Raw genomic sequence first — 26950 nt, forward strand, 5'->3', positions numbered from 1 at the left:
TTTGGAGAATGTGACCCAACACATGCTTACATGTTGACCTGTAAGCTGGAGTACTAAAGAGGCAAAACCTTGTTGATGAGCTGGTGCTGTAATGATGTGCCATTCAGCTGGGCACTTACTTTCTGATAAAAGAGGCTCACAATTGGGAAAAAGTGCAGATTTTACTGGCTCCTCTTTTCCACATTATCAATTGTGGGTTTTTTTTTGTTGTTGTTAAGACACAATGTACCTTTAAAAACAATTAAAAAATAATATAGAGCCCTGGGATTTGATGTAGAATTGGGTATTTGTGACAAGAGCACTGGTTTTCCTGTAATAAGGAAAGCAAACCCAACCAGGAAAAGAGGCAGATGTGTTTCTTTGCAACATTGCAGGCATATGAAATTATACAGATCTCACTGAAAACTAGGAATGATACAACTTGAAAATTTAACCAAAATTATTTTTTATCAGTGAACAAAGTCCATTGTAAAGCACTGTATGTATTTTTTCAGATCTGTTTCTTTTCCTGAAGTCACATTTGTAGTTTCTGGTAGAGGGACATAATTGGGAAAATTAAATACATAAAAAGATGAAATTTAAAAGTATAAAATTCTGCCTTTCTGATAAATTTTATGTTCCCTGTTTCCTTGATTTAAAGAGGATGTTCTAATATTACCCTTACAGGGGACACATTTTTATATACATGTTATTTTTGTTTAGAAATTGTGAGCTAGTGAAGAGTGAAAATGACCTTGGCTATTGTACTTACTTATTGATAGAAATAATAGCCTTTTTATATCTGAATTCAAATGTCTTCTCTACTAATCATGCAACTTCCATACATTTCAAAGAGATTTGGATTGCATGAAAACAGGAGGCTGGAGCTTCCTACGTGCCCCCGTGTTTGTGTTCATACAGAATATTTATGCAATATTCCAACTTGGCTATAATCTATAATTCCTGGCTATTATTTCAGTTGCAACTATAATTTTTAGATTAATGGTTATAATTTTGGTAGGGAATACATGAAAAGTTATATGTTCATGCTTGAAAGGAGGATCATTAAATATTCATTATTACCACTCAAATTAGTTGTCATGCTCTATAAAACAGTTACCCGGTATCATTTCACTAGTTTAGATTCTGCAGCAAGTGAACAGCAATATAATGGCTCATATCAGTAGAGGAATTTTTGTTGGGGAACAGAGAGAGAAATGATTTTAAAACACATTTGACATATTTATGTTGACAAATTATATAAAGAATTACTGCTTTGTCAATAAATATGTTTGTATGTTAGAATAGGATTGTGGCTGGATTTACTTCTAGCTGTTTAATTACTCTATGATTGTGAAAAAACAGTGCTTCTTCAAATGGTTTTAAGGGGAAAAAACTAAAATACAAAGGTTGGGATATTTTAGTATTTTGCAGATGCTTAAACTTGCCATAAAAAAGCACTTTTCATTTTTGTAAGCAGGCATTGAAATCTTGCTTTTTCAGCAAAGCTAGATTGTATAGTTTGTTACTTTTCTCTATCTGGTAACAAATCTATTCTTAAAAAAAGAAAAAAGTAAAACAAGAGATCGATTTTTATAAATGTGGTGGGGGAGCATATGTGGAGATGTCTCCTTAGCCTGTTTTAGAAGCATGTAAAGTGAAAATAAAAGTAAATACATTTTAGTGTAAAAATATTTTGCTTTTTGTTTCCACATACCTTGATATGCCTATTCAGTTATGCGAAGACATTGGGGATAGCCAGATGCTTTTTTTTTTTTTTTTTGATCACATATAGGGATTATTCCATACTCCTCAGTAATTTAAGTTGTTTTTTTTTTTCCATAGAACACCCCCCATAAATTTGATTCTGATTGCATGTAACTTTAGAGCGTTCTGTCTTAAAGAGTCAAATTGTAGCTGATGAACACATTTTGCATTTTTCCACATTGCATCTGGACTCTTCATAATGATGGTTTATTTTATTTTATTTTTTCTGCACAGAGGAGAGAAAAAAATATATAGGTCCATGAATCAATCTAGATAATGGGGAAGGCTGAATGTAATAAATAATACAGTAACAACCCTAAACTAATGAGCTGTTGCTAAGGTACATTTCATAGGCTCATCCTCTATATAAAAAGTCACTAATAACCCCTTGGTGTAATCAGATGATAAAGCTTTGCCATAAGGCAACACCTGTGCAATTAGAACTGCAGATTCTTTTGCACGTTTCATTAATTTCAGGATTTTGTAAAGGCACAATGACTACACTAATAATCTAGTCTACTTGACTCCATGTCTACCGGAAACAAAGTGTCTAATTAGATAAAGGTAATTAATTAGAGATAAATGGAGCTAATCAGGCTCAGTTAACACTAATTCTCTGAATTAAGACATTTTGGGACACCTACTATCCCGCTGATTTTGATATTTTGCATTAAAAATAGGTTTTAGAGGAGTCAGAAAATACTGGCATTTGAGAATTGAGCAGTCTTTTGATGGCATATTTAGGCATCTGAAGCTAAAGGAGAGCTTTCTTTCATATTGTGCTATTTCACCACCTTTCTCTTGCAGCTTAAAGAATTCACTTTGTAGTTATTCCAATCCGTGCTAGTCTCCATATAAATTTTAATAGCTTTTGCTATCATTTTTATTATCTGTCTAGCCCACCAATGGAAGAAAATCACAAGTTGTTCTCTCTTAAATAAAGAATTAACATGTTACATTAAGGAAATGTCAAGACTCATCAGCCTATATCCTAAAATTCTGGTCCTTTAAAGAGAACAAACACCTATAATTCTGATTCTTTTAAAGAGAACAAACCTCTGCTTTGCAGTGTTGGACTGAAAATTTAGTGGTGTGGGGGAAAGCTTTGAAGTCAGAAGACCTGAATTCAAATTTCCACTCTTTCTTAGTAAATGAGTGATCTTAGAAAAATGCTTAACTTCTCTGAGTTCCTTTGATTATGAAATGGAAATGATAGTGATGCTAACTTTACAGGGTGGTTGTGAACATTGAGTGAGGCAACTCTGTAAATATTGGTTATTATTACCTGTTCGTAATTGGGATTGAACACATAACCTAGCACCATATCTTGCTTGAACTACAAGATTAAGTATCAAAAATGTTCCATTTTTATCTCAACCCCATGATAATTTTGGTGCTACATTTATATATGTAGCAAGGGAGAGACTAAGAATTTTCTCCCAAGTAGTCAAATCAGAAAAAAAATCCTGCAAATTCTTCACTTGGAGAATGGGAATTTATCTGCCTTGGTTTTCTACACTGCTATAATTAGCCCTCTTGGCAAGTTGTTCCACAGTCCATAAGGAATGGATCGTTTGCCCCAGAATTGAAATCTGGGAAGTAGCTTAATATGAAGTAGACATTGAAATCTTTCTTTTATAATTTCTGTAGGATATACCTCTTCCTCTTTCTGTTCTCTGTCCTAACTTATCTGGACTACACCTAGATTATCTAATGATCTCTCAACTAATATCCTTGTTTTTATTTCTTTTCTCCTGTAATTCAGTGTCCCCAACTTAACCTTCGTCACCCAACACTTTCCTCATTCTCTGTCCTGTCAAGAACATAAGACTTGTTAAATGAAGACTATCAAATAGGCAATGAGAACATCTGTGTCTGGTCCACACTATTTATCCAGCCTATCTCCTGCCCTCCCCTGCCAGTGCCTTTTATTCCAGGCAAGCCCGCCTTACTGTTCTTCACCACACTCATCTCTCCTTTAATGCTCTCCCCCTCCCCCAATATGACAGCCACTCTCGTCTTCTTTCAAAACTTATTTTAAATCCTGTACTTCCCCTGAGGCCCGCCTTGACAAGTCTGGCCTACCAAGAGCCTTCTCATCTCTGAAGGCCCACAGCAGCTCTTGGTGGCACCACACTGATGAGATGCCTGAGGTCAGGAACCATAGCCTAGTCTTCCTGTGTGCAAGGCAAACCTTGCTCACCATCCTCTTCCCCCAGACCTTGGCCTTCACACTCATCTGGGGCACCCACAACTATATGACACGTGTGTAACTAATCTGTGAGGTGGGGCTTGGTCTGGTCCTTGGTAGTCAGGTCTAATGACTTCTGTAGTAACCCTGGGCCTCTTTACCCACTGGGGCTGGATTCAACCCTGGGTTGAGACTTCATGTTTAGAGACAATATTACCTTGATGAGACTGCTGTATTTCCTGAGGCTTTGTTTCTGACTTGCAGGGTATTAGGCTTTTATGACATGCAATGAGGGAATGTCAGGAAGTGACCATTAGTCTTTCGTGACAGAATGTTTAGCAAACAATGATATACCATTCGGCAAACAATTCAGAAAGGTCTGAGCAACATGGGCTGAATTACCCTTCATTAGACACCTTTAATGAAGTGTTTTTGGTGAATGCTGTCTATGGGAGGTTTTCCTGGAGAGTCCCTACCAGAGAAATTGAAACTTGTATGCATTAGATGTCCAGGTTGACTGATTGAGATTGTTGCAAAAGTGTCCTCAGTTTCTTCCTTTTATATATGTTTCCTTCCTTGTCTCTATGCCCTTTACTAGCACCCTCCCAACACTGACTCTGAGTTTGGCTGTGTGATTTGCTTTGCCATTGAGATAGTAGGAAACATGTGACAGAGACTTAAAAAGAACTTGGGTATCAGAGCTTGCTCTCTGGCTGCTTTTGGAACCCTGAGCAGCCCTGTGGATGAGCCCAGGCTAGCTTTCTTGATTGTGACAGACATGTGGTCCAGTATCCTCCTTTCCCCAGACAATAGTCAGCTAACCCCAGAAGTCAAGTGGTCTAACTGACCAGCAGCTAATGACAGAAGCACATGTGGGTCCAGGTGAGAACAGTAGAGTGATACACTAATTTAGAATTGAACTAAATAGTTACTGGATTATACCTTACGTTTTGGGGTTATTCAATATCCAGCAATAGATTACCAATACGTTGGTGTAGGCTATCTATTTCACTGCTTAAACTTAGAAGAAATCCAGAAGACATCAAATGTTTGGTCTCTAATCTTGGATGATATTTAAGTAGAAAAGTGATGGTACCTTCGAGAGAAATAAATAAGGAAGTCTGTTCAGCCTTGGGAAATAAAACCAGTTAAGTTTTTGTAATTTTGTGTTGGTACAGATCAAAGTGTGAGAACTTCTAGAGAGGTGATAGGACGGAGTTGAAGATCTATATATAGGGGGTAGCTGAAGTTGTGGGATAGGATGAGAATGCAGATAAAGACTGGTGACAAAACTCAGTGGGATTCCCTCTTTTCATGGCCTTTTAGAAAAAGAGGCAAGGGACAGAAGAAGGGACAGAAGGGCAGGGGGCAGAGGATCATGTAGGAGAAGCTCAGGCTGGGGAAAACTGCAAGAAGAATCCAGTGGTCAGCAGAGCTGATTGCTAGAAAAGGCAAGCATGACAGTAATAATGACTAATAATTGAAGTGCAATTTGTAGTTTACAAAGTCCACATAACAGCTTATTTCAATCTAGCATTATAGATAGAGTCAGGGTTATTACTGTGGTCATTTTGTACATGACAAAATGGGCACAGAGCCAGCAAGTACTTTATAAATATTACCCATTGGATAAGATGGCAAATTCCAAATGTCTTAAAATGGGTTCTGTTTTTACTTACAGGAGACCACTAGAAGTGTGATTGAATCTGGCAAGAGGAAAGTCAGCAGCAGCCTTTAAAGAGGCAGTTTCAGGAGAGCTAGGGGTCGGGAGGGTGGTAGTTGGGTAGGAGCAAGACTACATGGAGATAATATAAAGGACGTAGGAGGTAAGGAACAGAACACTGTTGAGTGGCAGGAGAATGACTTGATAAGACCTGGAGGGGACACCAGGTTTGAAAGGAGGGTAAGGGTGACCAAAGCAAGTTTGTAGATAGGAGGGAGAGGGAGAAGTGGAACATGAAAGCAAGAGAGAAAATAAAAGGAGAATAAAAATGAAATAAAAAATAAAGAGAAAATAAATATATGAGAAAAAAAATTGAAAAGCAATTCCTGAAGGTATAGATGCCAGTATCTAGAGCACAGGTGAAGAAAGGGCTTAGACTTGAGATGGATAGAGAGGCAGGTGGGAAGGGAAAAAGGAGAGAAATGACAGCAAGAGATTTTGAGCTAGAGAGGAAGGAAAGTAAGTTAGTTCACACCAGAATCTTCAAATTCTGTGATCATTTTCACTCTAAGACGACCAGTTTGCTATCTCAGGAAATGCCTGGCATGGATCTACCTCTATAATGACACAATTCGAAAGATTCCTGGAACTGCCTTCATAAAGCATGTTGTCCTTCCTGGGCAGAGGTATTTAATTTTGTGATGGGAAAAAATATTCTTGGGATAAGGACCCTGTGTGACTATTTTGTGTGTGTGTGTGTGTGCACACACACACATTCACATGCATGCGCGCGCACACACACACACACACACACACAACACACACACACATTAGGCAAGAAGAAGTACTCTGGGCAAGAGATTAGAAGCCTGGGACCTGGGAGATTGGCCACAGGGAGCAAGGGGCACCAAAATCAAAGTAGTTATTCACTGCTTTGCCTGGAATGCAGGGTTGTCCTGAGAGGTGGAGCAGATGCCCTCTTGCATGGAGGAGATCCTGATTAAAAAGTAGGTCCTTCTTACCTAGTTCTGGAAATCTACCATCAGGACTTCATTCCAGTGACTCAAGGCTTCTGCTTACTGCTTCAAGACAGGTATTTCTGGGAGGAGAAATCCACTAAAGCTCAAGGTTTATTAGAATTTTCCTGAGAGCAAGTTTCATTAGATGATGAAGATGAGGACTGATGGGGAAGAACTTGCCTCTGGATGCAAACAGAATATAGAAAGAGAACAGAAATCACCAAGTCTTCTACATTCCTCACATCCTACTGCTCATACAAAAACTGCATGCTCTTCAGTTTCTCTCATCTTAATCCCCACCTCCAGGATGATCAACTACTCTCTCAAGGTGCCTGGTACCTTGGTACCTTGGTACATTGGTGCTTAATAAATATGTGAATGAATGAATGAATGAATGAATGAACAGCTCCTAACTGCCCTCTTGTTCCAAGTTTGGTCCCCTGCAACCCATTCATCAGCACACTGCCTTCCTAATGATCCTTCTAAAGCCCTATTTGATCTATTTAAAGTCCTTCATGGCACCTCATTACAGGATCAATTTGGAACTGCTTAGCTTGGAGTACGTGGCTCTTCATGATCCAGTTCCTACAGCCCCTTCCCAATCTGGCATCTCAGAAACCCCATGTGTGCAGGAACCATTGATAAACACCTCCAGACTTGATGCAACTGTATTGAGCTACTTCTAGGTCCATGATCACCTGAGATATTTCACTGTACTTTGCCTGGGTTATTTTTTCTTGGAACACTTTATACCCCATCCCATGTCCAACTGGTAAATATCTACCTGTATTTTCAGGCTAAATAGTTCCTGTTCAATGAAATGTCCATGAGCTCCTAAGTTGAGGTATCAATCTCTTATACTTGCCCTTCTTGAATCTAGCTCTGTTACAGCACCTGTTACAACTGAATAGCATTTACTTATGGACAGGAGTGTCTCCCCACCAGGTGATCATGTCTCTGGAAAGCAAGACCACTTACATCTTATTTGTCATTGTATCTTCAAACCAGACATCTATTATTCTCTTAAATGTTTCATTGAGAATTTACGTTGAGACTGCTTAAGGCCAAGTTTCCTTTCTTCTCCCTTTTCCAATAATTGTCCTGATATAGCATTATCTCAATTACTTTCTTTGTAAAACAAGAGCATAACTGTGGGTCTTTTTCAAGATTGCCTAGTAAACATCTGGCCCCAGAGTGAAAGCCCACAGGGGGCCCTTCAGTTCCACCTCTGTCTCTGGAAGTGCCCTTCAACCCCATATCTAGTGCCTCAGAGAGTACAGCAGGCACCTGCATCCTCCCCGCTACAGGGACTGTTGGCCAGGAGGTAGCTTTTGTTCCTCTCATGAGTGTGTTCTGATTTTTATCTGGATCTGGCTTTGGAGGGGCAGGCAGGTGAGGTCCACTGGAAAGATACACAGTAGCTGTGAGGATCCCACCCACAACATAATTTCTGCTTCCCCTTGTCTTGGAGGCTTCTTTTGGCTGTTTTCCTGAGATACTTCCAGGTGAGCTTCCTTGTGGTGTAAATTTGGTCTGTTATCTGGTCCACAATCCAGTGAGTTTACAGACACAACTTTTTTTTAAAGCTGCCCAGCAAGGTGTCCCCAGAATAGAAACTCTATCCTTAGAGACAGCGGTAAGTTTTTCATTCTCCTCTAGGTTTTCTGAGAAGCCAGTAGTCTAGCTTTGGTGTAACCTACATATTCCTTTGCCTCTTAGGAAGCAGTACTCACTCTCCACATTATTCATAGAGGTAGAATCAGTCTTTCAAATGGAAAATTGAAGTAGAACAAATAACGGGGAGTGGATGAATGTTGGCAAAACCATTGCCTTCAGCCTTGGAAGATCACATTCTGAATTCTGTCCCACCAGATAGCTTAATCCTTCTTATACCTGTGAGTGAAGTTACTGAAGGGGACAGATTCATGGCTACCTAATCAAACTGTGTGATGGGAGCCAAAGTCACTGCTTCCTGGATGATTTCTACAGAACCCAGTTCTTTCATCCTAGTCTAGTACAGACCTCTACTCCAATGAACAGCATTGGTGTGGACTGACATCAAGGGTGAAGTTATAAAGGCCAGAAAATGCCTGAATCTTGAAAGCTGCCGAGGCAACTGAGTCAAGGCTCCAAACAGTGGATTTGGACTCATGTGACCTTTTGATTTTAATTTTTTTTGTCATGTCCTGTCTATTATTGTAGAGGACTTATGATTTAGTTGTCTCCTTTAATTTAGTGAATTTTCCTATCAAGCTATTAGTTATTTAACAAACCAAAAAATGGCAGGAACAAAGGACTGATTTGAAATATTTCTTCCCAGGAAAAATATATTCTTTTTCTAGCACACTGAAAGAGTTTGCATAAATGCCCTTCTTATAGGCCAGCTGAGCAAGGGAGAGCATTGTTGTGAGAGAAATTTAACTGCGTTGCCGTTGCCAAATATTTAATACTTTAAAGAGGAAGTTCTAAAATTTAATAGTTGATTTTATTATTACTCTTTGGATATAATTAACTAGGGATGCACTTTAAACTGCTTTATTCTGGCTATTGAAATGGATTTTATGGTTTACACTGGGGAAAAAAAATTCTGTCAGACCATGGGCCTCTCCCTTGGTGCACATTATTAGAGTCTTTTTAGAGACAAGCAAGCAATTTTGCTGTCATTGGTCTTGTTCAAATAGAGTATGTTTATCTATGCAATACTCTTGGGAAAGGGTGTCAGAAAAGGATCACCAGTTAGCAGCTGACATAGCTCCTGCACACACGTCAAAAAAGCTCCTCAAATAGCAAATGAACACATATATTTCATTTTTTATGTGGCTGATAAAATGTTATATCATTAAGTCAAAAGAACATATTTGTTCCATCCAACTTGAGTTTAGAACTAGCTCTCACTTCTAATACAAATGAGGGCCCTGCGGCTCCACAGAGCGTGCTCTGCAGAAACCAAACAGCCGTTCAGGACTTGAGGGAAAGCAGGTCTCTACACATTGAATATCAACTCTTTAATGGGCTGTTGGCATATTCTTGATCTGTTCCCAGATATTTAAATGCCAAGTGGGCTTCAGAGAAATCTAAGTCTTTCTGAATGTTTAGTTTAACCTGTGTATTATTTTGTCTCAGATACCAATTTCTCATCTCTTTGCTCTACCAAATCAAAGCATCCATTTACTCATTTATTCCATAAATAAATACTGAACAATAAACAACAAATATGCAGCAAGTACTAACCTGGGCTTTTGCCAAACTGGGCTTTTGCAAAAAAAAAAAAAAAATGTACAAAACAAATAAAGTGCTTGCCTTCAAGGAACTTACAGCCTGATGAGGATGATAAATGAACAGGCAGAAAATCTAATCACAAATCAGAAATGCTATGAAGAAGGGCGCCTGGCTGGCTCAGTGGGTAGAGCACACGACTCTTGATCTCTGGGTCGTGAGTTGGAGCTCCATGCTGGGCGTAGAGATCACTTAAGGAAATTAAAACAAAAAAAGTGCTATGAAGAAAGAGATTTAGTGCTGAAGTGAGAGCACTGAGGCTTCTGTTTTCTCATGTGTCAACTGTAAATAGTGAGACCTACTTTACAGAATTTAAGGATTAAATGAAACAAAACAATGTAGATAACATTTCTTAATGCAGTGTTCAGTATAAGGCAAGAGATCAGTCAAATAGTCGAATACATAGATAAGATCCATGGTGTATGTGCTGGAAAGATACACAGCTGCAGGGCTGAAATTCAGCCTTCCCATTTTGAAGTGATGTCACAGAGAATAGGGACTCGTCATTCTTGCCATTTATTGGTGAGCATAAGCATGCCAGTTTACTAGTTAGTTTCTCCTAAAGTATTCACCTGATGTTTTGCTTATAAATTCTTCCATCTCCTTTGAATGGCATAGCTGTCCTTGGGGCCTTTTCAAGGAACCTCTCACAGTGGAAACTCTCCTTCCCACTTGAATGGTTTTGAAAGTTTGGATTCTACTGTAAAGCATCTGGGTCCTAGGGTTCTTTTTCATCTCTTGAGACCTAGGGAAATCCTGGATCTGGGACATCCCACTTACTAGAGATGTAATAAACACTTGCTATGTGCCCAAATTTAATTTAATCCTTAAATGGTCTTGTGAGGTGGGTGTTGTCAACTTGCATTTTTTAAGCGTGAAGAAACAGAAGCTCAAGGAGGTTAAGTAGCTCACCCAGGGTTATACAATTAAAAAGAGACCTTGAATTTGTACTTATCTCAGGGCGCTTGGGTGGCTCAGTCAGTTAGGCATCCAACTTCGGCTCAGGTCATGATCTTGTGGTTCATGGGTTCTAGCCCTGTGTTGGGCCGTGTGCTGACAGCTGGAGCCTAGAGCCTGCTTCAGGTAATGTGTCTCTGTCTCTCTCTGCCCCTCCCCCGCTCATGCTCTGACACACACACACACACACACACACACACACACACACACACACACTCTTTCTCTCTCTCTCTCTCAAAAATAAATAAACATTAAAAAAAATTTGTACTTATCTCGATTATTTTATGACCCATCTGTTGAGTACCTGCTATGTTCCAGGCCTATCCTGCGGTAGGTAAGTGGTGATGATATACCATTAAAAGAGAGGCAGACAGTTAAATAAGGAACGAGAAGTGTGAGGATGCTGTGAAGGAGGGACACAGAGGAGAGTGGAAAACATGACAGGGGACCTATAGTTGGAAGCTTCTGTGAGGAATACCACTGAGATCCAGAGGGAGAGGTGAGTAAAAGAGTGTTTGGGGTGTCTGTGGTCATTGTCTGGAGAAGAGGCTGTCCTAGACAGATGGAACAGCATGTACAAAAGACCTGAGGCAGAAAAGAACATGGTGTGTCTTCAGGAAACTGCAAAAAGGCAGTTGTGCCTGGAATTTAAAGACCAAGGGGGATTGACATTAAGACAAGATGTTGAGAAAGGTTATGAGCCAAATCACATAGGACCTAGTTGGCTTTGTTAGGGATATGGACTTTATCCTAATCTCAATAAGAAGTCATTAAAGGACTTTAAGCTGGGAAATGATTTAATCACATTTGAATTTTTTTTTTTTTTTAAGATACTGCTGACTACTTGAGAATGGAGTCGGAAGAGGGACAACTGAGGAAGCAGGAAGACTAATCAGAAGGCTATCACGATAGTCTAGATAGTAAATAATGGATGTTTGAAATCAGGATGGTGGTGGAGGGGATGGAGAGAAGTGAATGTATTCCAGAGATTTAGGAGGCAGACTTTTTGATTAAATCATTTGGAATGCTTTCAATTGCAATAGAATACTGAGTAATAGAAACTAACTTGAAAAGTAGTGGGGAGGGGTGCTTGGGTGGCTCAGTTGGTTAAGCATCTGACTCTTAATCTCAGCTCAGGTCACGATCTCATGGTTCGTGAGATTGAGCCCTGCATTTGGTCTTGCACTGATAGTGCGGAACTTGCTTGGGATTCTCTCTCTCTACCCCTTTCCCACTCATGTTCGTGTGCGCTCTGTCTCTCAAAATAAATAAATAAACTTAAAATAATTTTAAAGAGGTAGAGGGAATATACTGGTTTGTGTAACTGCATTATGTGGAAATAGGGCTGGGTTCAGGTAAAGCTCAATGAAGTCTCCAGGGGACTGGTTTCTGTTGGACTGTTTTACCTTCTGCCATATATGCTGTATCAAAAGTGGACTACTATCATGCTCTCAGGGTGGCTGCCAGTGTCTCCAAGACTGTTCTTTCTTTATATCCTGTTTTAAAAAGAGAGTATCTTCAGTACAGTGTTCTCAGCAAAAGCCTCAAGTCTCACTCTGATTGGACTACCTTAAGTCTCATGCCCATTTGTGAACCAGTTATTGAGGCTAGGAAGATAGAACATTCTGAACGACTAAACCTAAGCTGTAAGCTTTGAAACTAGAGCTGGAGGGTCAGCTTTCCTTGAAACCACATGGTTCACCAATGGAAATGGATATTGTTGAGAAAGGATGAGGGAGGAATATATGCTGGACCCAGCAAGTCTTCTCTGTTAATGGATTGGAAGCCAGGGTTTAGGGAGACGTGGGTCCAAGGTGGTCTCTTCTGGTGGTTTTGCTCATGGAGGTGGGGAGCAAGAGAAGCAGGTGTATGGAAGAAATTGAAGAGTTCGGCCGTGTTTGCAGGGCCTGTGAGACATCCAAAGGGGAATGTCAGCTAGGCAGTTGGATGTTCCAGCCTGAAGCTTAGAGGTCTTGGCTGAAGCCAGAGATTTGTGTGTGGTTGACTTACCTGATCCCAAAACTTGTGCTTTTAATCAGAAATATTTTATATTATTTTTACATTATTTTTTATTATTTTTACATATTTTACATTATTTTTAAGTCTCTTCAATTGTCACAGTAACTTTCGGTAGCCAGGGAGCATTTAATCACAAAATGGTTATATATATCTCACATATATTCTTTTAATGCTTCCAACTGCTGCTTTATAGAAAGGTCACATCTAAGCTCATAGAACTAATGAAGAGTGGCACTGGGATTTGAACCAAGAAAATCTGACTCCAGACCTTATTCTTAATCTCTGTTCGCACTATTTTGCTCTCAAAAGGAGGAGAATGGCTAAGGTGGTCACAGAATCAGTTTCTTACACAGAGCATAATGGTTGCTCTGATTAATTTTCAGTTCTCCCTGGGATGCTGGTCTTTGGGTCTGAACCGCTTTTGAGACAGCACAGCCCTAGAGGTGAGCATTCCTGTTTGTAGTGATCATATTGGACATCAGCGTGGCAAGTGGGGAAAAGAACTGTCATAGCTGGAGACATGAAACAGCTGAGCAAACCAAATGATACAGGCAACCACAAGTGGTTTTAGTACCTCTACAAGCTTCACTGGCCCCATTCTTGGTAAATCCTCATCTTTCTTAAGCCGCTTTTGACAACATGGCAGAGCTGGGAGAGGCTGGTGAGGGTGTTTACTTCTATGACTTTTTCCTTAAGCAAAGGAGTCCAAATGAGGACAAATACTAATTGTCCCCATTAGTATGGATAATTAAGAGCCAAGGATAAACCCTCTTTTGTTAAAATACTTTTTTTCCACTGAAGTATAATATCCATAGCTTTTTCTTCCCCTCAATGAATGATACAAACAAGCAGGGGGAAAACAACCCTACACCGTATATTAAATAAGCAAACCTCTGAACTACCCACATTATTTAGCAAAAGGATTTTTTTCCCCCTGAATCAGATGTTGATTATAATGGTCAAAATAATCCTTGGCACTTTCTCTAAGCTTGCTCATTATCATTCAATATGTTCAACAGAATTATTAAATTTAAAATAATATGGTACACCTGGTTGAGATGACAGTGAGAGATTTGGCTTACTGTCTCTTCGTTAAGGATGAATTCAGCCCAAGGGTGTACTATGAACTTGGCAAATAGCATTATAATAGTGAGAGAATATTGCCTATTGGGTAGCAGGAGTTGATGATTAAATTTAAGTGTGTACTGTCCACATAAAACAAATAATGCTCTTTTTTTTTTTTAACTTTTACTGTGAACATTCATCACTGGTGCCGAAGATGCACAGTTGCTAATTATTGTGTTTTTAACTTGTAATATACTGTAAATTTTGTATAATACTACTGTGACCTTATACAGAATAGAAAAGATGACAGGAGGCCTATAATTATTGTATGGGAAAGAAATGCCTATAATTATCTACTATTTTTAGGACCGGCATGCATGGCCCCTTAATTTACATAAGCTTTAGACATTCACACATTTTCTGTCTTTGCTTGTGGATGATAAATTTTGCTCAAATGAAATCAGAAGACATACTGTTAGATGAGGAGTTAGCCAACTGGGAGCTTGATTACAATGAACAACACAAGCTTTGGTGCCAGCTAAAAAGGGAGCATTTATTTGGATGGGATTTATTTAAGGCAAGATTCAAAACATTAAAAAAAAAAAACCCTCCATATTACTATATTGGGGCCTGATAACGTGTGATTATTTTTTAGAGAATTGGTTAGATTATCTTGTGGAAAAGCATTAACCTAACAAAGAGAAAACCTCTAGGATATTTATCACATGGAGGGTGATTATGACAGCATGTTCTTATTAGAGATGAATATTTTGTGCTCATTAAGGTTACCCCCTTGAGTGCTCAAAGATGCAAAGTGCATTGTAGTGAAGTACTATAGTTCTATTGTCCTGTGAGCACTTTCTGTTGGCTGGGGGGTTTTATTCCAAATTAAGGAGCCTTTCTAAAAGACCCAGCCCTGGCAGGGCCTCTGTCAGAGCCGCTGGGCAAATCAAAGAGACTGGGAGATTTTTAATTCAAACACTCCAGGCATATATTTACAAGAATCAAGAGTGATATCAAGAACCCTCTGGTCTCCTAGTATGGGATAGCAGGTGGGAAGGGCATGGATTGACTTGGTCCCTGAAGAGCCTACAGGTGAGCCCCACTTAAAGGAAATGCAATACACAAGATTCTAAACTGAAACTATAGGCAAACTTAAACTCTCCACTTTATAGAAGGGTCACTATAAAAATAGTTAAAAGTGACTTCCTGAAAGGTAGTACGTTTTTCTGAAGCAAATTATATATGACTGTTTTTGTTTTGCTTTTTAGAAAATGATTATTACTTTTTAAAAATGTTTATTTTTGAGAAAGAGAGAGCACAAGCAGGGGAAGGGCAGAGAGAGAGGGAGACACAGAATCTGAAGCAGGCTCCAGGCTCTGAGCTGTCAGCACAGAGGCTGACATGGGGCTCAAACCCACCAACCGTGAGATCATGACCTGAGCTGAAGTTGAATGCTTAACTGACTGAGGCATCCAGGTGCCCTGTGAAAGTGGTCATTAGTTTTATTAGCTTACTGGAAATTACACATAGGCAATTACAATTTAAAAGGTTATATACGGGGAAAAAAAAAAAGGTTACATACAACTGTTGAAAGATACTGTAAGAAAAACATAACTTAACCCAGCCCCACTCTTCCCCCATATTTTTAAATCTAAGGCATGACATCTAACATACTTAAAATCTAAAGCAAGTTAAGAGTTTTGGTTGGTTTGTTGGTTTACCGGGATTTTTAATGACCATGTGATGGATAATTCTAAATGACCAGGAAATGGCAGGATGTTTAGATATACATAGTGTCCAAGGGCTCAGAACCCATATACCCCCGGACTAGTCAAATCTTTGGTTTTTGCAATATTTGTCTTTAAAAAATAAGGACACTTAAAAGAAAAACATAATCACAGTACTATTGTTGTATCTAAAAATACTTGACAATTCCTTAGAAGCATCATCTATCAAGGCAGAGTTCAGATCTCATGTCTCTAGTTGTCTTGTAGTTTTTCTGCATTTGGTTTGTTATTTTTTTTGTTTGTTTGTTTTTTACATTTCATTTGTTTGAATCAGGATCCAAAGAAGGTTCACCTATTGCTCTGGTTATATATCTCTTGAGTCTCTTAATCTATCAGCTTCTCTTTCCACTCTTTTTTTTTTTCTCCCTTGTAATTTATTTGTTATAGAAATCTGTTCATTTGTGCTGGAGAGTTTATCATATGCTGACATTATTAATTGAATCCTTGTATCCATTTGCCATATTCCCCTGTCCCCTATATTTCTTGTTAGACATTGGTTAGGTCTAAAAGTTCATTTAAATTCAGATCTGGATTTTTGACAAGACTGTTTCATGGGTAGTGTTGTGTTCTTTTATCAGGAGGCCCATAATGTCTCTCTTTTTTGTCTCTCTTTTTGTGATGTTAGCAACTGTTGACTATCATAGCTTAAATCCATTATTTTATTGAGAATTACAAAATGTGATAATTCTATCATTTCATTTCCGTGTTTAATCTAAATTACTTCTATAGTTTCATTAACTGGTTACCTAGAGTATGACTGCTTTGACCAAAATTCCATTTGCAGACGTCTGTTTCTTTTGGTAAAATACTTTGTATTTTTGTAGATATAGAAATCTTCATGGGTTTTCAGTCAGTTGTTGGAGTATAGAGATACTTGGTGAGTAGGTCCCTTGCACAGACTCAAGGCATCCCTCAGATGCCTTGGGGATAATGCATCTTTTGGGGGCGGGAATACTGTATCTTAACCCCCTTCAAACTTAACTTACCATCCTTTCCACTTTTGAAATGGCAGAAATTATTCTCTGACCCTTCATGCCCACCTGTCTCCTCTATTGGACATAGGCAACTTGAGGGCAAGGTCTCTGATTCTTAATTTTTTAAATCCTTCCTACCCAATGCAATTCTTGACACATAGTAACTGCTCAATAAATGTATGTTCTTCTGAAAGAATAAATGAGTAGTGAAGCCTTAGGGAAAACAATGTTAGTGCCATGCTGTTGGGATCATCATCAGTGTGATTTGGTAGAAAGTACAGTAGTCTAGGACTTAGCTGGACTTAGGCTCAAGTCAAAAGTCTTCTACTTTTTGTGTTCAGTCAAAATGATCCCAGTTTCTGATCTATAAAATAGCACTCTCCCAAGGTTACTGTTAGGATTAGCAATTCAGTAGGGATCTGTGGTTGGCAGCCAGAGATCAGCATGACAGGTGCCTACTCTTTATCCTCTATGAGCCTGTAAAGTCACCTGTAAAATGAGAATAACAATAACTACCTCTCAGGATTCTGGTAAGAATTCATGTGTGTGTTTTGTTTTGTTTTTTTAATTTTTTTTTAACATTTATTTATTTTTGAGACAGAGAGAGACAGAGCATGAATGGGGGAGGGTCAGAGAGAAAGGGAGACACAGAATCTGAAACAGGCTCCAGGCTCTGAGCTGTCAGCACAGAGCCCAACGCGGGGCTTGAACTCATGGACCGCGAGATCATGACCTGAGCCAAAGTCGGATGCTCAACCGACTGAGCCACCCAGGCGCCCCAGAATTCATGTGTGTTAAGTAAACCTTCAAAAAAAGTTTGTGTTAGTTATATGGAGAATTATTTTTGGAAGTCTTTGGAACTGTGTTCACAATGCTTTAAAAGTGATTAAAAGATGGAGTTATTGATTTAGTGTTCACCAGCTGAGGCTTGTTACTGTTAGAAAGCCAGTCTGGTTTGACTTGCTTTCCCTGGCCCTGGTATGGCTGAGGGCTGGCTAGAGGAAAAGCCCTGGATAACAGATATTCTGGCAGGGAGAACATTAACACCCACTCTTGAGCCAGGAGGTAGGTGTTAATGTCTCTAGCTGGATTCCTAGTGGCAGAGATATTTAACACCTTCCTGGGATCCAGGAACAAGGCACCCTCTCTTTAAATCTAACTTGGCAGGTAAAAGGAAGAGAGCATTTCCAGTTGAGCTGCTGAGAAAGTACAGAAAGCTCTGTGCCACAAACACAGAAGCCAGTTATCAGAGGACAAACCCTAAGTGGAGAGGGGGCTTCCTTAACTGAGTTGTTTGGAGAGGGACTCTGGTGGACTTGCCCCAACAAACCTCACCAGTGTGGGGATTTTAGAAAAATAGTGGCTCTAGGACAGGATAAGGATGCATGACATTCAGGACACATTGGAAATCCACATCTGGATGCAGCCTGAAGTACGATACTGTAACAAGCATGGCTGTTTGAGTGATTCTGCTTCCCAGAGGACCAAGGTGTAAATGCAGGAACTCAGTGGAACCAATTCCTCAGGAGAAAGAATGGGAAGTAATGTACTCAACCGAGTCACCCTTTGAAGGTGAACCCAACTAGCTTGAGGTCAATTTGGAGACTACTATGGCTGTCTTAGCCACAAAGTTCATGGTGGAAGTCAGGCAACTCCAAGAACTAATAAAAACTCCTTCTTTATCAGGGTTTGACTGACAGCAGTGGTGAATTTCGACTTAGACTGAGCTTGAAATGTGCTTGTTTTCTCTCCAAAGCTGAGACCCATTTGCACAACAAGCAAAAAGACAAGGTAAACAACTTCTGTTTAGACTTTCCAAGGTCTGCTTCCCTGGATGACTTTGCAAGAACTCTGTGACACCACCTCACCCTGGAGTGAACCCAAACACTGGGGATCTTTTCAACATCCAAAAAGGGTCACTTCTTTGAAATGTGATGACTCCCTAGAATGACTTTCTCATTTAAATTACGTGGATATCAGAAGAGCCCAGGCCAGGAGGTGAAGCAGAGCAAACTCACACTCTTTGACTATAAAAGAAAATGCATATTTTTGATGAGCCTGCACCGGCTGCCTTCTCAGGCTTAGAATGATGTTTTCTTCCCCTTTTGCCTACGAGGAATGTTATAAGTAGGCATAAACAAATGCCTTCATTATTTATTTATCCTAGTCGTGCTGCACTAAATCATTCTACATGGGAAATTTGCTATTTTGTTTGGCTAGCAACTGCTTAAGCTAATAGGCTATGAGAGTCTTCTTTGGGGTTAGCACTTGGAATTATTCTAGTACAAATGAACACCCATTGGACTGAAAGTTGTTACAAAAACTGGAGGCATGAGTTTGGGTAAAAACTCCATCACTCTGACCTCTGGCATAGTGTAGCCTAGGATATATTGTGAATTTAAGGATAATCATCGTTCCACCTGGGCTGTGCTCGAGTATGTCACAGAGTTCTGAATGAATACCTCTCTTGGATATTAGACTAATGGGGAGTCTTTCCAAATTTTCTTCAGAGTGATTATCCGTAATATAGAAGAAATGGTAGGCAATAGCAGGTTTATCAAATGAAAGCTCTGGTTTGGTTGATTGTTAAATACTGTGTTTTGTGCCATGCTGAGTAAAGTCACTTAGCACTCTGTCTCCACATCCCTTTCACGAAACTCAAAGACTAGGCTAGAGATCCAGTTGGGATAGACATTTAGTCATCTCCGCCGACACAGGCAACCACCTGACTCTCCTGCTTCTGTCAATGACATCACCATTGTCCTAAAATTACCCAGGCCTATGAACACTTATTCCTGAAAATTCATCCTTTGCTGTTCCTCCCAAATATGGCTGGGCCTTTTCACTTCCCTCAACATCACCCTAATACAGGCTCACAACCCCAAATGACCATATGCATCCCAGCTCCTCTTCCTGCCACCACAAGTCTTCATATTTATTTATTTATGTAGGTGGGGCACTATGCTAAGTATTTTACATGAGTCTTTTTATTTAATGCAAACAACCATGCTTACAAGAGGTAAGTACTTTTTAAGCCAATTTTCAGGTGTCTTGCTTGTGGTCACATGGCAAAAAAGGCTGGAATTTGAATCTGGATGTGGTAGACTGATTGCATTTATGGCCCAAATTCTTCTCTCCTTTCTGTATCCTTGTCTTTTTCCATGTGCCTTTAGAATTCTCCTATCAAGAGGTAGAATCCATTGTCCTAACCCTTGAGGCTTAGCTCAGTCATGTGATTTGCTTTGGCCACTGAGATGATAGTAGATGTGATATAAGTAGAAGCTTGCACCTTTTTTGTTTGTACTCTTGTCCTCTGCTATGGCCATGAGCAAAAACATGTCCATGTCAGCCTGCTGGAGGGTGAAAGCCCCACTGACAAGATCCAGGTCACCCCAGTTATCCTGGCCTTGGTCATCTTGGATCAGATTACAGCTAGCCAAGACAGCAGAGCTGCCCAGCTGCCTAAGCTCCAAAATCCATTACACATAACTTTTGATCAAGTCATCTTCCTGTTAAAAACCAGCCTACCAACCAGTTAGTCAACCTACATATTTCTCTTTAATAATTACATTCTGCCTAAAAGATAAAGGACAGACTTCTGAATTCCAGCATGTAAGAATCTTGGAAGTCATAAATGTCCAAACAAGAAGTAAAAAGTTAAACAAGCAAACAATGAATAACTCTTCTTAGATCTGCCAGAGAAGTGATGTTATAGGGCAAACCACTGCTTCCCAAATAAAAAAGACAGACAAGCAGATACAGAGAATCACAACTTACCTGAGCAGAAACTCATAAGCAGAAACCTCTGTAGAAACCAATGCTGTGGTGGAAAAATTTGAACTATAATTGGCAAATTGCTAAAAGCTCGGTGTGGATAGGTCTGTAAGTTAAAAACTGCAGTGGCGGAGAGGAGGGACCTCACAAGTTTTATCTCTTGGAACTCTCACAGGTTATCGGAGAGAAGACCAGAAAAAAATAAAAATTCCCTTTGTGCTTCTGGTGGCGGTGGGGAAGGGGAGTGGTCATACTGAAATACACCAGAGCATTCTATTCTTCTTAACCAGACCTACCCTTAGAGAACCTATTTTATCAGCACCTAATCTATTGGGGTTTTGACAGAGTCTAACCAGCCTAAGGGAAGGGAAATACCTTCCTCCAGTCATTCTGTACCACATCAAACTGAGGAAAAAATTGAGAGGCATTTGTGACATTTACAACCCAGGGGCATAGGCTCACTAACAGACTGAGACCTAATCATAGGACTGTAAAACACCCCTCCTACCTTCCTCCTCACCCCAAACTTACCATAACATCATTCAAGGCCTATTTATTGTAGTTCCTCTTACCCAGTACTTCATGTTTGGATTTCAACAAAGAATTACAAGGCATACTAAAAGAAAAAACAAAACAAAACAAAACGCCACAGTTTGAAGAAACACAGCGACCATTAGAATGAGACTGAATTAGGCCTAGGACGTTGGAATTATCAAACTGTGAATTTAAGACAACTATGATTAATATGCTGAGGGCATAAAAAAGCGGACAACATGTAAGAATATATGGAAACTTAAGTAAAGAGATGGAGATTCTAAGAAGGAATGAAAAAAGACACGCTAGAGATCACAAACATTGTAACAAAAATGAAGAGTGTCTTTGATGGGCTCATTAGTAGACTGAACATGACTGAAGAAAGAATCTCTGAGACTGAGGATATGTCAATGGAACTTCCAAAACTGAAAAGCAAAGAAAAAGAGGAATCGATTATCCAAGAACTGTGGGAAAACTACAAAAGGCATAATGAGAATACTAGAAGGAGAAGAGAGAGAATAGAAACAAAAGAAATATTTCAAACAATAATGAATGAGATGTCCTCAAATTAATGTTAGACATTAAACTATAGATCTAGTAAGCTCAGAGAACACCAGTCAGAATAAATGTAAAAGAAAAATTACACTTAGGCATAGCATATTCAAACTCCAGAAAAATCGAAGACAAAGAAAAAATCTTCAAAGAAACTAGAGACAAAAAAAACTACCTATAGAGAAGTAAAGACAAGAATTACATCTGACTTCTCCCCAAAAACTATGTAAGAAAGAAGAGATTGGAGTGTTGAGAGAAAAATCCACGAATCTGGAGTTCTGTGCCTATGAAATTATCCTTCAAAAGGAAAGAAAGAATAAAGACTTTCTCAGACAAATACTGAGGGAATTTGTTGTCACTAGATCTATCTTGCTAGAAATGTTAAAAGAAGTTCTTCAGAGATAAGAAAATTCATATAGGTAAAAAAAACCTTGGATCTACATAAAGAAAGGAAGAGTGTTCGAGAAGAAATAAGTGAAGGTAAATAAAAACTTTTATTTTTCTTATTCTTAATTGATCTAACAAATAATAGTTTGCTCAAAATAATAATAACAACAATATATTCCATTATGTTTGCTTATGGTGTGTGTTTATATACTTATGTATAAGTGAAATGAATGACAGAAATGATACAAGACATGAGAGAGGAATTAGGAATATATTGCATTAAAAACTACTTGCATAACCCAGGAAGCAGTAGAGTGTTATTTGAAAATAGACCCAGATTAGTTGTAAATGTATACTGCAAACACCAGGTAAACACTAAAGAAGTTAAAAAAAAAAAAAAAGGTATACCTGATATGTTAAAAAGTGAAAATGGAATCCCATAAAATGTTCAGTTAAAACCACAAAAAGCAAAAAAAGTAAAAGACAAAAATTGGACAAAAAAAAAAAAACAAGGGCAATGAATACAAAACAGTAACAAGTGTAGTAGATATTAATTCCCCTATATCAAAATCACTTTAAATATCATTGGTTTTTACACCTATTAAATGACAAAGATTGTCAGAGGGGAGAAAAACACAAATAAATGAATCCACTATTATAATTGAAGACTTCAGCACTCCTCTATCAGAAATGGACAGATCCAGCAGGCATAAAATCAGTAAGAACATAGTTGAACTCAATAGTTCAGTCAGTCAACTAGATGTGATTGACATCTATCGACTACTTCATCCAACAACAGCAGAATACACATTCTTCCCAAGATCACATGAAACATACACTAAGATAGACTAGCTTTGGGGCCATAAAACATATTTCAAACAATTTAAAAGACAAGAAATCATACAACATAAACTTTCAGAATGAAATTGAATTAAACTAGAAATCAAAAACAGAATAGCTAACAATCCCCAAATGCTTGGAGATTAAACAGTGCACTTGTGAATCACACATGGGTCAAAGAAGAAATCTCAAGACAAATTAAAAAATATTGTGAACCAAATGAAAATTAAAATACAGTTTATCAAAATTTGTGGGATGCAGTGAAAGCAGTGTGAAGAGGGAAATTTAAAGCATTGAATGCATATATTAGACCAGAAAAATTTAAATAACCTAAGTTTCCACCTTAGAACACTAGAAAAAGAAGAGCAAATTAAATCCAAAGTAAGCAGAAGAGAAAAAATAGTAAAAACTAGATCAGAAATCAATTAAATTGAAAGTGGGAAATCAGTGGGGTTGCTTAGGTGGCTCAGTCAGTTGAGCGTCTGACTCTTGATGTCAGCTCAGGTCATGATCTCACGGTTCATGGGTTCAAGCCCTGCATCAGGCTCTGTGCTAACAGTCCAGAGCCTGCTTGGGATTTTCTCTCTCTCTCCCTCTCTGTCCTTCTCCTGCACGTGGTCGGTCTCTGTCTCTCTCTCTCTCCCTCAAAATAAATAAATAATTTAAACAAATAAAACAGAAAATCAGAGAAAATCAGTGAAACCCAAACTGGTTGTTTTATTTTTATTTTTATTTTTTTAATATATGAAATTTATTATCAAATTGGTTTCCATACAACACCCAGTACTCATCCCAAAAGATGCCCTCTTCAATACCCATCCCCTACATCAACCCTCAGTTTGTTCTCAGTTTTTAAGAGTCTCTTATGCTTTGGCTCTCTCCCACTCTAACCTCTTTTTTTTTTTTTCCTTCCCCTCCCCCATGGGTTTCTGTTAAGTTTCTCAGGATCCACATAAGAGTGAAAACATATGGTATCTGTCTTTCTCTGTATGGCTTATTTCACTTAGCATAATACTCTCCATTTCCATCCACATTGCTACAAAGGGCCATATTTCCTTCTTTCTCATTGCCACGTAGTACTCCATTGTGTATATAAACCACAATTTCTTTATCCATTCATCAGTTGATGGACACTTAGGCTCTTTCCATAATTTGGCTATTGTTGAGAGTGCTGCTATAAACATTGGGGTACAAGTGCCCCTATGCATCAGTACTCCTGTATCCCTTGGGTAAATTCCTAGCAGTGCTATTGCTGGGTCATAGGGTAGGTCTATTTTTAATTTTTTGAGTAACCTCCACACTGTTTTCCAGAGTGGCTGCACCAGTTTGCATTCCCACCAACAGTGTAAGAGGGTTCCCATTTCTCCATATCCTCTCCAGCATCTATAGTCTCCTGATTTGTTCATTTTGGCCACTCTGACTGGCGTGAGGTGATATCTGAGTGTGGTTTTGATTTGTATTTCCCTGATGAGGAGTGATGTTGAGCATCTTTTCATGTGCCTGTTGGCCATCTGGATGTCTTCTTTAGAGCAAACTGGTTTTTTTAAAGATGAAAATTGATAAGCCTTAGCCAGCCTAGCAAAAAAAGAGAGAAGACACAAATTACTAATATCAGAAATGAAAATAGAGACCTCATTACATATCCCATGGACAATAAAGGATAATAAAGGAATATTATGAACAACTCTATGCCCACAAAAATCAATAACCTAGATGAAATGGACCAGTTCCTTAAAAGGCACAATCTGCCAAAACTCACACAAGATGATATAGATAATCTGAATTGTATATATCTGTTGTAGAAATTGAATTAATAACTAATAACCTTCCAAAACAGAAAGCACAAGGCCCAGATGGGTTCATTGGTGAATTCTACCAAACATTAAAAAAAATATATGCTAAGTCTCTATAATCTGTTCCAGAACAGAGAACCAGAGGTGATATCTCCAAACTCGTTCTAAGAGACCAGCATTATTACCTTAATACCAAAATCAGACAAAGACATTATAAGAAAACTATAGATCAATATCTCTCATAGATGCAAAACATCTTGAACATAGCTGCAAAAATCTTTAGTGAAATGATGCCAAACTGAATCTAACAATACATAAAAATAATTATACAACATGACCAAGTGGGATTTATCCCAGGTGTGCAAGTCTGTTTCAACATTACAACATCAATTAATGTAATCCTATGACATCAATAGGCTAAAGAAGAAAAAAATCACATGCTCAGATGAATAGATGCAGAAAAATTATGTGCCAAAATTAAACATTCTTTTATGATAAAAACTTTCAGGAAACTAGGAGTAAAGAAGAATGTCCTCAACTGGATAAATAACACAAAAAACCTACAGCTAACATCATAATTGGTAGTGAGAAACTTGAAGGTTTCCTGTGAAGATCAGGAATAAAGAAAGGATGTCCCTTCTCATCACTCATTTTGAACATGGTACTGGAAATCCTAGCAAATGAAATAAAACAAGAAAAGGAAATAACAGATATACAGATTGAGAAAGAAGAAATAAAACTGTCTTTGTTCACAGAAGATATTATTACCTATATAGAAATTACAAAATAATTGACAAAATAAACTCCTCCTGGAACTAATAAATGATTATAAAGTTATCATATATTATATATTATAAGGTGTCAGGATACAAAGTTAACACACGGAAGTCAATAACTTTCCTATATACTAGCAATGAACAAATCAAATTTGAAATTAAAAATACAATACTATTTACATTAGCATCCCCCAAAATGAAATATTTAGGTATTAATCTAACAAAGTATGTACAAGATCTAGATGAGGAAACTACAAGACTATTAAAAAGATATCAAAGAAAATAAATGGACAGATCTTCCATGTTCAAGGATGGGAAGATTCAATATTGTCAAGATGCCAGTTATTTTCAATTTGATCTATAGATTCAGTGCAATCCTAATAAAAATTCTAGCAGGTTATTTTGTGAATATTGACAAACTGATTCAAAAATTTATGTGGAGAGGCAAAAGATCCAGAATAACCATCACAATATTAAAGGAGAAGAACAGAGTTGGAGGACTGACACTTCCCAATTTAGAGTTACTGTAAAGCTGAAGTAATCAAGACAGGATGGTACTGGTGAAATAATAGACGAATCAATGGAACAGGATAGAGAGCCCAGAAATAGACTCACACAAATACAGTCAACTGATCTCTGGCAAAGGAATAAAGGCAATACAATAAAGAAAAGATAGTCATTTCAACAAATGATGCTAGAACAACTGACCATCCACATGCAAACCCCCACACACACACACCCAAAACTGAATCTAGACACAGATCTTACCCCCGTTCACAAAAATTAACTCAAAATGGATCATAGACCTAAATGTAAAACACAAAACTATAAAATTCCTGGAAGATAACATGGGAGAAAATCTAGGTGACCTTGAATTTGGTGGTGACTTTTTATATATACCAAAATCCTGATACATAAAAGAAATAATTGATAAACTGGATTTCATTAAAATTAAAAAAAAATTTTTTGCTCTATAAAAGACAATGTCAAGAGAATGAGAAGGCAAGCTGCACACTAAGAGAAGATATTTGCAATAGACATATCTGATAAAGGATTGTTATTCAAAATATGTAAAGAACTCCTAAAATTCAACAATAAAAAAAAACCCAATTAAAAAATGGACCAAAGACCTGGACACCTCATGAAAGAAGATATATAGATGACAAATAAGTATATGAAAAGATGCTTCACATCATGTCATTATGGAAATGCAAATTAAAACAATGTGATACCACTACACACCTATTTGGCCAAAATCCAGAACACTGATAACACCAGTGCTGGTGAAGATATGGAGCAAAAGGAACTCTCATTTACTGCTGGTGGGAATGCAAAATAGTACAGCCACTTTGGAAGATAGATTGCCAGTTTCTAAAAAAAATTAAGTGTATTCTTAACATGAGATCCAGCAAACACACTTATTAGTATGTACCCAAAGAAGTTAAAAATTTATGCCCACACTAAAACTGCTCATGGATGTTCATAGCAACTTTATTCATAATTGCCAAAACTTGGAAACAATCAAGATGTCCTTCAGTGGGTAAGTGGGTAAATAAACTGTGGTATGTCCAGACAATGGAATATCATTCAGCAT

The 26950-nt window shown here is 38.3% G+C and overlaps 1 long non-coding RNA gene across 1 annotated transcript in view; it reads left to right on the forward strand.

The window, feature by feature from the left end:
- LOC131504397 (uncharacterized) overlaps positions 1-26950 on the forward strand; it is a 65247-nt gene that overhangs the window by 19900 nt on the left and 18397 nt on the right. The window lies entirely within an intron of this gene.

Source organism: Neofelis nebulosa, chromosome 2 (genome assembly GCF_028018385.1).
Source record: "Neofelis nebulosa isolate mNeoNeb1 chromosome 2, mNeoNeb1.pri, whole genome shotgun sequence".
Classification (NCBI taxonomy): domain Eukaryota; kingdom Metazoa; phylum Chordata; class Mammalia; order Carnivora; family Felidae; genus Neofelis; species Neofelis nebulosa.